The sequence below is a fragment of the Uloborus diversus genome, chromosome 2 (genome assembly GCF_026930045.1).
Source record: "Uloborus diversus isolate 005 chromosome 2, Udiv.v.3.1, whole genome shotgun sequence".
Classification (NCBI taxonomy): Eukaryota; Metazoa; Arthropoda; class Arachnida; order Araneae; family Uloboridae; genus Uloborus; species Uloborus diversus.
Window position 1 is genome coordinate 151,364,256 of NC_072732.1, and position 12,770 is coordinate 151,377,025.

The 12,770-nt window shown below is 32.1% G+C and overlaps 1 protein-coding gene across 2 annotated transcripts in view; it reads left to right on the forward strand.

Annotated features, from left to right (window-relative positions):
- Window positions 1–12,770, forward strand: part of LOC129216083 (uncharacterized) — an 84,030-nt gene that overhangs the window by 29,727 nt on the left and 41,533 nt on the right. The window contains exon 1 of one of the 2 annotated variants that reach the window (XM_054850232.1): window positions 1,810–1,833. The exons of the other annotated variant lie outside the window; for it this stretch is intronic. The gene's annotated coding sequence lies outside the window, so the exon portion shown is untranslated. Of the gene's footprint in view, window positions 1–1,809; window positions 1,834–12,770 lie in introns of those variants that run through there. 2 annotated transcript variants of the gene reach the window in all.

The following is a 12,770-nucleotide window of genomic DNA, read 5'->3' on the forward strand; positions in this document are numbered from 1 at the left end:
TGATTTACGACATTACGTAAAAAGGCCTGTTATCTCTGTTTTAATCCTTTATTCACTGATGTGTTTCAAATGACAAGAAACATCCAGTGTAACTGTAGGAAATTTCTGACGTTTCCTTCTTTCTGAAAATATTATTGTAGTTTTGAATTACAAATATTTCTCCAAAAATAAATTACTATATTTTTTTTGTATTTTTATTTGAACTGTGAAGAGAATAAGGATTGTATTTTCAACTCTAGAAATACATTAAACCTAATTTTGTTTTTACAAATATCGGTTAATTGTTTTCCCGTGGGATTTATTATGAAAATCAGTTTTTACTAGTTCTTCATATTTTTGCCTCTTACAAATGTGTAATTCAATTTTTCTTTGTATTCAAAATGTTGGGGAAAAGTTTTAAGAAAATTAAAAATCTTGAGTGATTTAGCGTCAATGTTTTTGTAAGAAAACCAAAAATGTGATCATGAGAAGTAAACCAAATCAATGTTTATCATGAGGGAAAACAAACCTTTTATTTTCTGTAAGGCACCCAAATCGGTAAATATTTAAAGGAAAACGAATATAAACTAAGGAGCCAGTGCTCCAAATGGTTATTACTCGATCAGTCATGGACTGAAAGAATCCATATTTGAACAGGCATTTGGGAGGAGGGTTATATCAATCGGAAAATAACAGAAAAACGAAATTTAAGACATACCATTCAGATTGTGGTAAAGTTCTACATTCGTTCATAGATTTTGAGAAATCTGAAAAAAAAAGTATGAATTAATTGTCAAAGTTTATAGAATTTGTAAAATCAGTGTAAAAATCACGTCTTAATACACCATTACGAATTATTTGCCGAGAGTTTGACTCATTGAAGAAGCTCAGCATTTCACCATCTTATAATTTGAGGATAAGTTGTACCCCCCCCCCCCCTCTCTCACGCGCGCTTTGGTTTTTCAATGTTGCTCTGTCATTCTTTTCGCTTATACTGACGGGTATTGAGCAGAAATTCTCTGAAAAGTATAAAAACAACAATTTAAAATTCTGATTTAAAATTAAATGAAATTCATTCAAAGGGTACACCCAATGTTTTCACGAAGCATTCACCTTACAATTTTTTGAGGCACCCAAAATATTTAATATTTGATTTAATTACAAAATTTACCTATAATAAACGTGTGGATGGTTTGATGCTTAAGAACATCAGATTTGGCAGTTATCTAATACGAGTTCACCAGAAATTGATCAGATTTGCATAACTACTCTACTTTTCGCCGACATTTGAAATTTCACAAGCCCCCCTCCTCCCTAAAAATATCAGAAGATCAGGTTGAAACTGAAAAACGGGGGGGGGGGAGGAAATTTCGTGTCGGGCGAAAAGTGGGAGACACTCTATCTACATGTTGTGATTCTTACAGAGATTGGAATGACTTCCGGTTTTGTAACGTGCTACAGCAAAGTATGTAGCTATGTTTCTCACAACATAATCAGTTAATTATGTATCATTTTTTAGTTTAAATTTTGTGAAAATGAATGTAAATTTTTGAATTTTGTGATTTTAAATTTCATAAAAGTTTAAATTTAGTTTTAGTGAGAATTCATTCACTTTTTTTTCTTAGCAATGCGGAAAACAATTATTTCTCAATTCTTTTTGGTTTATACGGACATTTATGGCTGTTGAGTCAATGTCCAAACAGAAATGTGTTTGAGGAAATTTAGAAACGGTATTTACCTTACGCTTTTACTTACAAAGTGCCCTTGAAATAACCATTCACACATAGAACGACTTTTCTTCTCTTGAACAGAATTCTTTCCAGCATTCACGTGAAACAGCACTATTCTTGTTTGGTATGGTTTTAAAAATATTTGTTATGAAATATTTGTTATAGTAATATTTTTGTTACGATTTTTACGTTAATTTTGTTATTTCATTATAGTGTGGTATATTTTTCAAAAGTTTATTTATTTCTATGCAATTGTATTTAAGTATCGTAGTGAGATAATCATAACAAAAATATCACAATTAACTACGTAATAGCTCTTTAGTGCCCATTAAAGTTTTTTTTTTTTTTCAGTTTTATGGAAAAGAAAAGGAAAAGACTAAGGAATATAAAACGTTCAGCGGTACACGAAATATTTTCATAAACTTTGACCAGTTCGCTGGTCAAAAAGGTTGAGAAATGCTGAACTCGATAATATATCACTTTCTGTTTATGTTTTTTTTTTTTTTCTTTTTTTATGTATTTAAAGTTTTCGCAAATTTTGGCTAATGAGTTAGGATTACCAACTTCTGTAAAATTTAAATTTTGTTTCGGTACATTTAATTTTCCAAAACAATGTCTGCTCGTAGTAAAAAAAAAAAAACCACACACACACTCACACACATTTTCAATGTTTGTGAAAGAAGGATGTTGATTAAGAAATTAAAACATTTGAGGCAGTGAGATGCAAAGGGATGTAAGTGGATATTTTCAAGTTTGAGTAAAACGCTTATAAAGATAACATTCTAGGTAGGCTTTCATTGAAAAGTTTTTCCAAATCATGCTGTATAACAGCACCTACCAGGGCTACTAGTACTATCTTTCACCCCAAAAAAGAGGATTTATTTACCGACCTTTGCACTGCTTTTCTCCAAAATTTTAACTTTGGCACTTACATCCCTTTGGTTATCACTGCCTCATTTGTAGTTGCGTACAGTCTAGCCCGCTTATTAGAATATCGGTTAAAAGAATATCCCGCTCAATGTAATACATTTTCTAAACCCCAAACCGTTGTAGTTCGTAATTTTGATTCCGGATAATGGAATATCCCGCTTCTTAGAATAATTTTTCGTGGCAAATTGGCTGTTCCATTAAGCGGGCTTGACTGTATTACTAAAATCTGGCGCCCAGAATCAATCTAAACCAGTGAAGCTCAACGTTTTACAACCTGCGAGGCTGCGAGGGCCGCGCCTCATATTAAAACGATCCTCTTGGGCCAGAACACTATGAAAATTGTCACATAAAAATTTCAAAATATTTATTTTTTTTTTCTTATTAAGATGGGAAAATAATGAAAAGGGAAAAAAAATTTTAACCAGTAATATTTGATTTCTAACTTGTGACATTTCCATCAATCATGTTTTTTGATTTGAAATATTGAACAAAACAACGGACATCACGGATTAGCTTCGCGGGCCGGATTTGGCCCATTCGCTGTACATTGTGCACCACTGATCAAAACGTATGTACTGCCGCCCTTTTGAATGGTATCATGTCGAGAGCGCAAATTCATTTGTACTACATCCAAAAATATGAGGTGGTTTATTTATCATTCTAACTTAATGATTTCATTTTATATTTCTTATTTGTTCTATGAAAATGCAAATTTGTTTTATGGATATTTTAGTAATGCAAGCTAAGCTTTTATTTATACCAGTTACTGTCGACTCCCGCTACAACGCGATTTGACTTACGCGAAAAGGCTATAACGCGAGTTTTTCTCGAGCAACGAATTTTAGTTCAAAAACGAATTTCTCGCTTGCAACACGAAATTATTTGGAAAGGAATAGTGGTGGAGTGTAATGCATTTGAGTTAACAGAAACGATCGCAAATGATCGTACTTGGAATTTAATTTAACTGTATCGCGTTAAAAATACATTGATGATTTCCAAACAAAAATTAACAAAAGCTGAGACTGTTATGTAAAAATCAAATTAAAAAAACTTGTTGAAGAAGGGGGAAAATAAATAAATGCGTTTCCCAACAAACTAGAATTTATTAATTGTATCCATTTTTCTCACATTACTTAACTTATTTTGTTAAACTGTTCCTTTGTATAACATTTATTACCCCCATTTTGAAACAAAATCACTAATTTATAAGATTAATGGATATTCCCCCCACTTCGCTTTAATATACCATATCCTGCGATACAGTGAACGAAGCAATTCCCTTACTAATTGACTCGGTTACATGTTCGAAAAATGCAAAAATCGTGAATGAAGTCTTTCACGGTAGCAAAGATCCTAGACTAGGTCACCAAACAATGGTGGGTTCTGGAAATGCAAACAGAGCTTCTGCGGCTAGTTCATTCAAAACAAGTCTCATTACGTGAAAAACCGTATATATATATATAATTAAAATCCTCTCCAATCTCTAACTATCTACCTCGCCTTTCGTACCAGGTGTCGTTCCACTTTCCGAATAAGTGCTTCGTGGTCAGCTCATTATGCTTAGTATGCGGTTGTATCTTTGTTAGTGGACCATTTTTAGCACCAGTTTCTGATTGGCGTCTCTTAATGGCAGTATCAAAAGTGAACTTAGATATCACTTACTACATGGATTTAGTCACCTTTTTTAATAGCTTGGTTTATTTATTTTATTTAAAAAGGCGCCGAGCTAGATAATATATTTGTACACTACTGGCGAAACGTCTTACAAATTTGAGAAATCAAATATTGATTGAAGAAATTAAAAGAGAGAGAGAGAGAGAAAGGAAAGAAAATCTGCAACTGTTTTTTTTTTTTTAATGTCATTGTGTCAAATTTCTTTAAAGACAAGATATGATTAAGGTATTGAACAAATGTACATTCTATGGAAAATAGAATATGGAAAAATAAATAAATTAACTAATTAATTACTTTAAAAAACCAGGTTATTGGAGAATGATATCCGTTTTAGTACCACCGGAATAAAATGAAATTTAAAAAAAATCAAGTTCCGAGTAGAAATGATAATTAATGAGTGTAATTGAATCTCTAAAAGCATTCAATGTGATTTTGATTACCTCTGGCTTTGATCACAGCAGCCACTCTTTTATGTATGGAATCCACAAGATTATGAAAAACTTCTTTCGGTATTTTATGGGATCCAACTTTTATTTTACTTAATAAGTCGTCGAGTGAAAAATATTTGTACACTACTGGCAAGGCTGAAGAGAGAAAGGAAAGAAAATCTGCAACTGTTTTTTTTTTTCTTCTAAATGTTAAAATGTTAAATTAGTTTAAAGACAAGATATGGTTAAGTTATTGAAAAAATATAAATGTTGCGAAAAATAGAAAAAAAAAATGTTTAGGTTATTGGAAATTAAAATAAATTTTGGTACCGCTTGTGTAAAATGAAATTAAGAAAAAAAAAAAAAAAAAAACGTGGAACAGGAAAGACAAAAATGTGCGTAATTAAATCGAAAAGCATTCAATGTGTTTTTCTTTTTCTTTTTTTTTTTTTTTCTTGCGATTGCAACAGCCATTTTTTCATGTATGGAATCTACAAGGTTTTGCAAAATGTCTTTCTGCATTTTACGATGTCAAACTTTGCTTATTGTTTCCTTCAACTTCTCCACCACATTTGATCTTAAAAAATCAATTTTATTATTATTTTTTTTTTTTAAGTCCTTTTCGTTTTTCCCGCTTATTTTGAGAAAATATTAGATCTCTCTCTCTCTCTCTCTTTCTCTCTCTCTCTCTCTCTCTCTCTCTCTCTCTCTCTCTCTCTCTATATATATATATATATATATATATATATATATATATATATATATATACAAGGAAATCTATACATCATGGAATATATACATATGTATATATATATTCATGGTATATATTCAAAATAGAAAAACTAAGTTCTGCTCTGCTCTGCATAGTTAAAAATACATCTCAAGCAATTTTATTGTATCCATTTACGTAGTTTGAGAAAATGCAAAATTTCCCAATGGTTTTATTTCTGGGATGTGGCTTTGAAGTTTTATGTTGAAATGAGACTTTATTTCTTATTCCAAAGGTATTAAAGAACCATTGCATAGTTTGTAACAAATTAGTATCTTCAGAATAAATTTTCATGGAAGCATTTTTTTAAAGGCTTATCCCCAACAGAAGTGTTATCAAGAAAGCAACCACATATTATGCGCGGAGGAGAATGATCCTTTGTTTTCCTCTTTAACGATATCATAATGTGTCATTAACCAATTTCAAAATTCATCGTCTTTAAATTCAAGCAAGAATTGCATGAAATAACGATGCACACATTTTCTAATTAGTGTAGAGAGTATTTAAACGTAACTACAATAAGTTTTTGACAAAGCCTAATGTCATTTATTTTTCATTAATGTCTATGTGATTGATTTTTATGTGGGTATATAAATTAATTAATAATTAAACTTGATCATTTTGCATCCAACTAAACCACATTAACACTATTTCTTATCCAGTCATATTAATTGCGTAAACTTATTACCTGAATTTATAAATTATCTCATTTATTATCTCTGCACCGTGGAACACCCAGCATCCTATCGTGATACGTCAAGTGGTTGCGGATCACTGATATTTTAAGAATTTCCCACTATAGATTCCTCATCCAAAATTTATCCATGTTTTTTTATTCGTGTATTTTATTCGTTTTAGTATCTTTATGTTTATTTGTTCTTGGTTTCTTGATGCCTTTACTCATTCTTCAGAATTTTTCAGTTTATGCCTTTCTGCAAAATATTTTTACTTTCTTCGAAAGTTAAGAGCTTTCTACTTCTGTAACATTGGCAAATTTGTTCAACATTTTCGATTTCCCCCTTTTTGACAATTTTAGATTTTTTGTATCTTCTTTGATATATTAAGTATAAAAATGCGAAATTAATGCTTTTTAACCTTTAACAAGTTGTTTTTCAGCACAATTCATTGTGACTCTTGAGCCAACAAAACCACTCTTTGTAGCTAACCATGATAATTGCATAACAGACAGATCAAGAAACTAATTGCCAGTGCTTAAAAAAAGTAAACAAATGAGCAATGAAAAAAAAAAAGCGCCGTAGTTTCTAATGTTAGCACTTAACAAGTTAAATTGTCTGTTTCCTCTCTAACTATGTGTATTAAAAGGAAAACAGCTGATTAGTGTTTTTTTTTCTTTTCGTTCAAATATAAACCCACATAAGGAGGAAAACAAATGTCATCAAACTACTCGCTTGTTTGTTTTTCAACCTGAGCACGTAAATCGTTCACAGTGTCAACAAAGCAAAATCGGCCTGAGCGTGCAACGCTCACCTCTCAGCTCCAGCAAACCAAACAAATCGAATCATCTAAACTTGACATTCTTTTTCGCATAATATCACCCCTTCGCAAGAAACAGTTTAACCTGTTTCCATGACAACTACCTTCTTCATCCTAAGGCACTGCCTGGAGACGGTTATAAACTTAGAAAAGTGTGCGCTTTCGAAGCCTGGGGTACACACCTCATCCGATAAAAAAAAGAACGGAACCCCGCTCATTTTTTCTTCTTTCGGCTAAGTACCGTTGCCAGTGAATAGCGCTCGGGCGTTGAGGTGTGCGCACGCTCCAGTCCGTTGTTTGGGGCATGACAGAAGGGATGAAAACGCGTGGATCCGTCACATCCCGCCAACTGATGATTCGGAGAGGGGATGTTGTTGAGTGATGATCGTTCGATTTCATCGAGAGTAAATTAGTTCTCGTGATTTCTGAATGCTGCATGTGAAATTTTCTCGTGAAAAGCCATGTGTGTGAAAATCGAATTTTAATCTGTTCTCATCGGGATTGGATAATTTTACTTTTCTTCTTGGAATTATTAGGTAAGAATTTCCTTTAATGATTCGTGTAAGAATTATACTTGAATTATTTGGAGTTATGATTGAGCCTTATATTTTATAAAAACATATTGATAATATTTTTTGACAAATTTCAATTCAAAGAGATTGAAAAAAAAGGGGGGGGGGGAACTCTCTCTCTCTCTTTCTCTTTATAACTTGTTTGAATTTTTGTATGGGACATGAATTTCGATTTTAAAATATTTCTTTCGAAGTCTGAAAAATTTCCCTCTGCCATAGGGTTCAAATGTGGGTAACATTTCATATTAATGATTGAATGTAATTTTCGGCTTCAATATTTTTCATGTATAGTAATTTTAAACGAAATGTTTCCAACTGTTCAATCGTTATTTAAAATGCTGTCAAAATTATTTTCAAAATAAAAAAAAAAAAAATAGCAGAAACCTTATAACAATTTTTCATTTTAAAATACTGGTTTATTTTTTGAGTTTCAACGGAAAAACACCTATTGACAGCTTAAAAAGGAAATTAAATCTAAATGTGTTGTGTTCGAGGTTTTTAAGTTCCCAAGTTAGGTTACAGTTATTCTTCGAACTTAATTTAATTTTTAGTATTAAGAAAATATTTACTGAATCGAAAAAAAAAAAAAAGATATGCGTTTTCGTATTTGTTCGCATAAATTTCAATTACTATTTTTTTTTCTTTTTAAAATTTTCCACAAAATTGTTTATTAGCCTGTATTTTGTGCTTACTTCAAAAAAGGGAACGAGATCAAATCCGAAGTATAAGTTCATATCGTTAAAATATAGTTCATTATTTCTTCGGATACACGAAAATTTTGAAAATACTTTATTTTTTATCAAACATTTTCCTACCTCATCTCTGTCAATAGGAAATTTTTTAAAATTACGTCATTCATATTTTGTTCGGATTTTAAGTCAAATAAAGTTTTTTTTTTTGTAGTTAAACAACTAAAAAGTTTAGATCGTCTTTTTAGTCTTTTTATTATGTAACAGAAGTGCAAATGAGAGATTGAAATTCTAATCGAAAATATCAAGAAAATCTAAAACAAAGGTCTTTTTTCCAGTTCCCTTTGGGATGATTTAAAGTTTCTATCCTACTGGGCACGAAAAGTTGAATGAGATAACCTTCATAGGCCTCTCCGGATACCTCTGCCTAGTACAACGGTATCAGTTTATTTTCTATCAAACTAAGACAAAGAATTAAAGGGCAGATGTTTCGGCGTAGTTTAAAATAGGCAGAATTCTGAATATGGCATTTACATTGCATCACATTTCAATGAATGTAAGCCTAAACATACAAAACGTACCGCAAAAATCCATTTTTTTTAACTTCAACAGACTGCATGTTGTGTTTTTTAAACAATAAAAAAAATAATTAAAAAAAAAAAAAAAAAAAAAAATTTGCTTAATGTTTGTAGTAAAACTATTAAATATGTAACAAAATCTATTCATAATTTTAAAATACTGTCACAGTAAAAAGTTACAACTTCGGTATTTCACATATAATATTTGATTGGGTAATGTTTCTGGAATTTTATGAAACTTAATTCGCACGATTTATTCGTTAATTTCGTTTTAATGAGTCGCATACCTAGTCAGGGGCAGATACAGACTACCATTTTAACGGAGGTACGGGGGGGGGGACACTGAAGAATAAGGGTTTTGGCTACGGAAAATTTCTGAAATTCCTTGGGTGTCAATAAAAAGCATCAAATTGGAAAGGAATAAGGCACATAGTTGGGCAAAAAAGTTTCTCCTTAACTTCATAAGCAATGAAAGGAAGTAGTACTTTAAATATTTACTTTTAAAACTAATTAATTAATTGAAAACATTTCTGAAATCGTTTACATTTTATTCATGAAGTATTTGAACACATTGTGGATGGATGATATTGTCGATGGTTAAAGAGGGGGGGGGGGGGATCATAGCCCCCCTGATCCTCCCCTTGTAGCAGCCCCTGTGTCCATTAAGTAACCTCCCCTAAAATTCACCTATGAACGCATATGATACGGTTCAATTGTATGTTCATCAGAAAGAAACGGGAAATGTTGGGGGCATATTTCGTTACTATTATGAGCATTCAATCTACTTTTGGGAGCACGAGTAGCTAGTTACCGCTCCGGAAAGCGAAACCTATTGAGTGTGCGACAGCTGCTTGCCCGCGCAGCTGTTCTCTGGCGGGATTGGCGCGTGCTGAGAGTTTAGGAGAGGGGGGAAGGGGAGGGGGGAGAACGGAAGGGAGAAACACAAACTCCATCCCTTTCCTTCCTTTCGGAAGCGGAAGAGAGCGTGAGATGAGAGACGGAAAAGTCCAGTTTAGTTGGACTAGTGATCAGTGTTCTGGACGGATGGTTGTTGATTGCTGCTGAGACAAGCACGTATTCCGTGGTGTGAAGTGACCAGATGATTCAATGGAATGGTTTCTGAGAGTATGGAAAACTGAGTTCTATTTTTATCCTTCTTTTCTCGCTGGTTCCCACGAGAAGGAGGGAACTGTGTGACACGGCTTTTGTTTCTGGGTGATCGATGTCGTTTTGATAGTTGGTTCTATCAAAAAAAAAAAAAAAAAAAAACGTGAAATTTTGCAGGTAAACATTCAAAAAAAAAAAAAAAAAAAAAAACTTTTTTCCCTGCAAAAAACTTTACTTTTGTTATCAGAACAACTACAAGAAACCACTACTGTTATTAAGAGAGAGTAGTATATATCTTCCGGATTCTCTTTGTTTAAAAAGGATCATTATATTTTTAACCAGAAGTATATTTCAACTAAAATTCTACAAATCACTAGCAATTAACCCCGAAATCTGTAATTTTGTGAAATGTGTAAATTGTATCATTTTTGCAAACAAGTTCCTAAAATAGTCCCCCATGAAGCATTTCTCTTCCGACATTTCAATATTCGTCAATATCTCAAAAAAGACTTTTTGACACTTATATTATATTAGAAAACATTTTAGTAGGAAAGTGGTAACAGATGAATAAAATGTAACACAAAAGAAACACCATTGTAAGTCACGAAAGCAAAATTTCAGAGGTCTGACCAGGGCTCGATGAAGAGAAAAGAGAGGCAAGGCCAAGACATTTTTTGGGGCACCCATGCTGTCAAACTTGACACTTTTAGTCAGTGGCGAAAACAATTTTAGCCACGTCTAGGACCCTTAAAAAATAGGGGCCCTAGGCCACTGCCATGGCCTAGTTGGCCTATTCAGTAACCAGGTTCTGGGTTAGCCTACTATTTTCTACTTTCCTGCTACTAAGAAATCAATGCTCTCAAACAAGAAACATTTTAAAAACTCGTTTTTGAATTCTCTCTCAATCACAATTTTCGAAAAACTCGTTGCATAATATTCTTATTCGAAAATTAATTTCAAGGAAAATGGATGTTCAATCCGTTTCCCTGTCAATTCACTTTCTTCCCTTTTGAATTAGTTTCTAATTATGGAAGAGTAACAAAGCTTATGTTCAGCGCTAAAAGTGACAACACCAATGACGATTTGTAATCTTCAAATACTTTATTCACCAGGAAAGAGCATTTCACTAACCCTACACTGCCGTACTAAGCACAGATGTGGTATCTGCAGTAGAGCTCAAAATGAGAAATTGATGATTAAAGTTTTACAACTCGTTTCTTTGATTTATGACTTAGTTAAATGCTCAACTTGCGGTAGTTGTTTCGTAAATAACTTATCTAAAAACCGTAAAAGTGTATTTTTGTAAAAATCATAATTTAAAATTAATAAATGTAGTTACGACAAATTTTCTTTTAAAAACCTTTTTATATACTAAGCTATTTTCACCGTAAGTGACAATTACTAGGCATTTTTAGGGGTATCTGCACAGGTACGACAAAAATAGCTTAGTGAAACGTGCTCAATGTATCATTAAATAATACTGAAAACATCTGCTTTCTTTGGACTTGGCTGTTTCGCTTTATTTTGTTAATACAAATCTAACAGAATCTACCTTCTGAAAGATACCATTTTCAAAACTCTGGACAGTTAAAACTGTGATTCATAACAATTTTCTGTTTTTTATATTCAAAGAATGTGTTTTTATAATTCGGAACTCCAGCGCTCGAATACGCTACCTTGCGGTGATTTATAAAACTGCGTCTGCACCTAAAACATTGCCACGTTGCGCATCACGTGTGTCTGTTGACGTAAACACAGGCAGTTTGTTCTGAGTATTTATTAACGCAATCGATGTGTCTTAGTTTGCTTTCAGCTACAGAAATTAATTCGTCCCTTAGTAGTATTCTCGAGCTTCTCAAAATAATGTTAGTTTTCCTTATTTCTTTCAAAAAAGTATTAAATGGTGGAAGCGTAAACAAGAAAACTCTGGATTAACAAAATTGGATAACGTTATACCAGGTAAAATTTTTTATTGTTTTGTATGAATTTGTAAGAATATGAGTTTTTTTTAATCTTAAATTAATTAAACTAATCATATTTTACAGCAGCATTTAGTTGGAATGGACAGTATGCAAAATATTTTCTTGAATTTATTATCGTAGAACAAAATGAAAAATGTTTAACCGAGAAAGAATTTACTTTATTCCTTTTATTCTCAGCTGAAAGGTTTCGCCAAATTTGTTTAGGGTTATAGTAGTTTTAGTATTGTGCAAGCAAAGTAGCCTTGGCGAGTTTTCGCGTTTTTAGTTAAACCATTTTTAATTTTTATCATGAGTGGAATAAAATGATGGTAAGATTACAGAATTCGATAAGTAAAAAGAAATAATGGTCAATCAACTGAAAAGAAAACTACCACCATATATAAACTGTGAGTACACATTTTATTTATTTTGTTCTGAGTGAATTTGAATAAATATCAGTTTTTCAATTCGATGAAAAAAAAACGAACTTAACAACATTGACTGGACACTTTTACTTAACCTAATTCTACATAAATGATTTAAATAACCTTTGTTACTACAGTATCCTACTGAAATAGACAGTATGCAAATAAATTTTCTTGAAAATATTTATCGCAGAACAGATTGAAAAATCCAGAAAGAACGTTAAGAATTTGAACAATAAAAAATAAAAGTTCGCCAAAAATCTGTTTATAGGGGTATGGTTTTAAAATTATGTGAAAGAATAATGTATCTTGACAAGATTTCGCATATCGGGTAAATCATTTCCATGACGAATGAATTAAATGCATGATTTCTTTGGATATCCAATCATATAGTCATAGAAATAAATTATCTAGTGTTCCGAATTCAACATCGT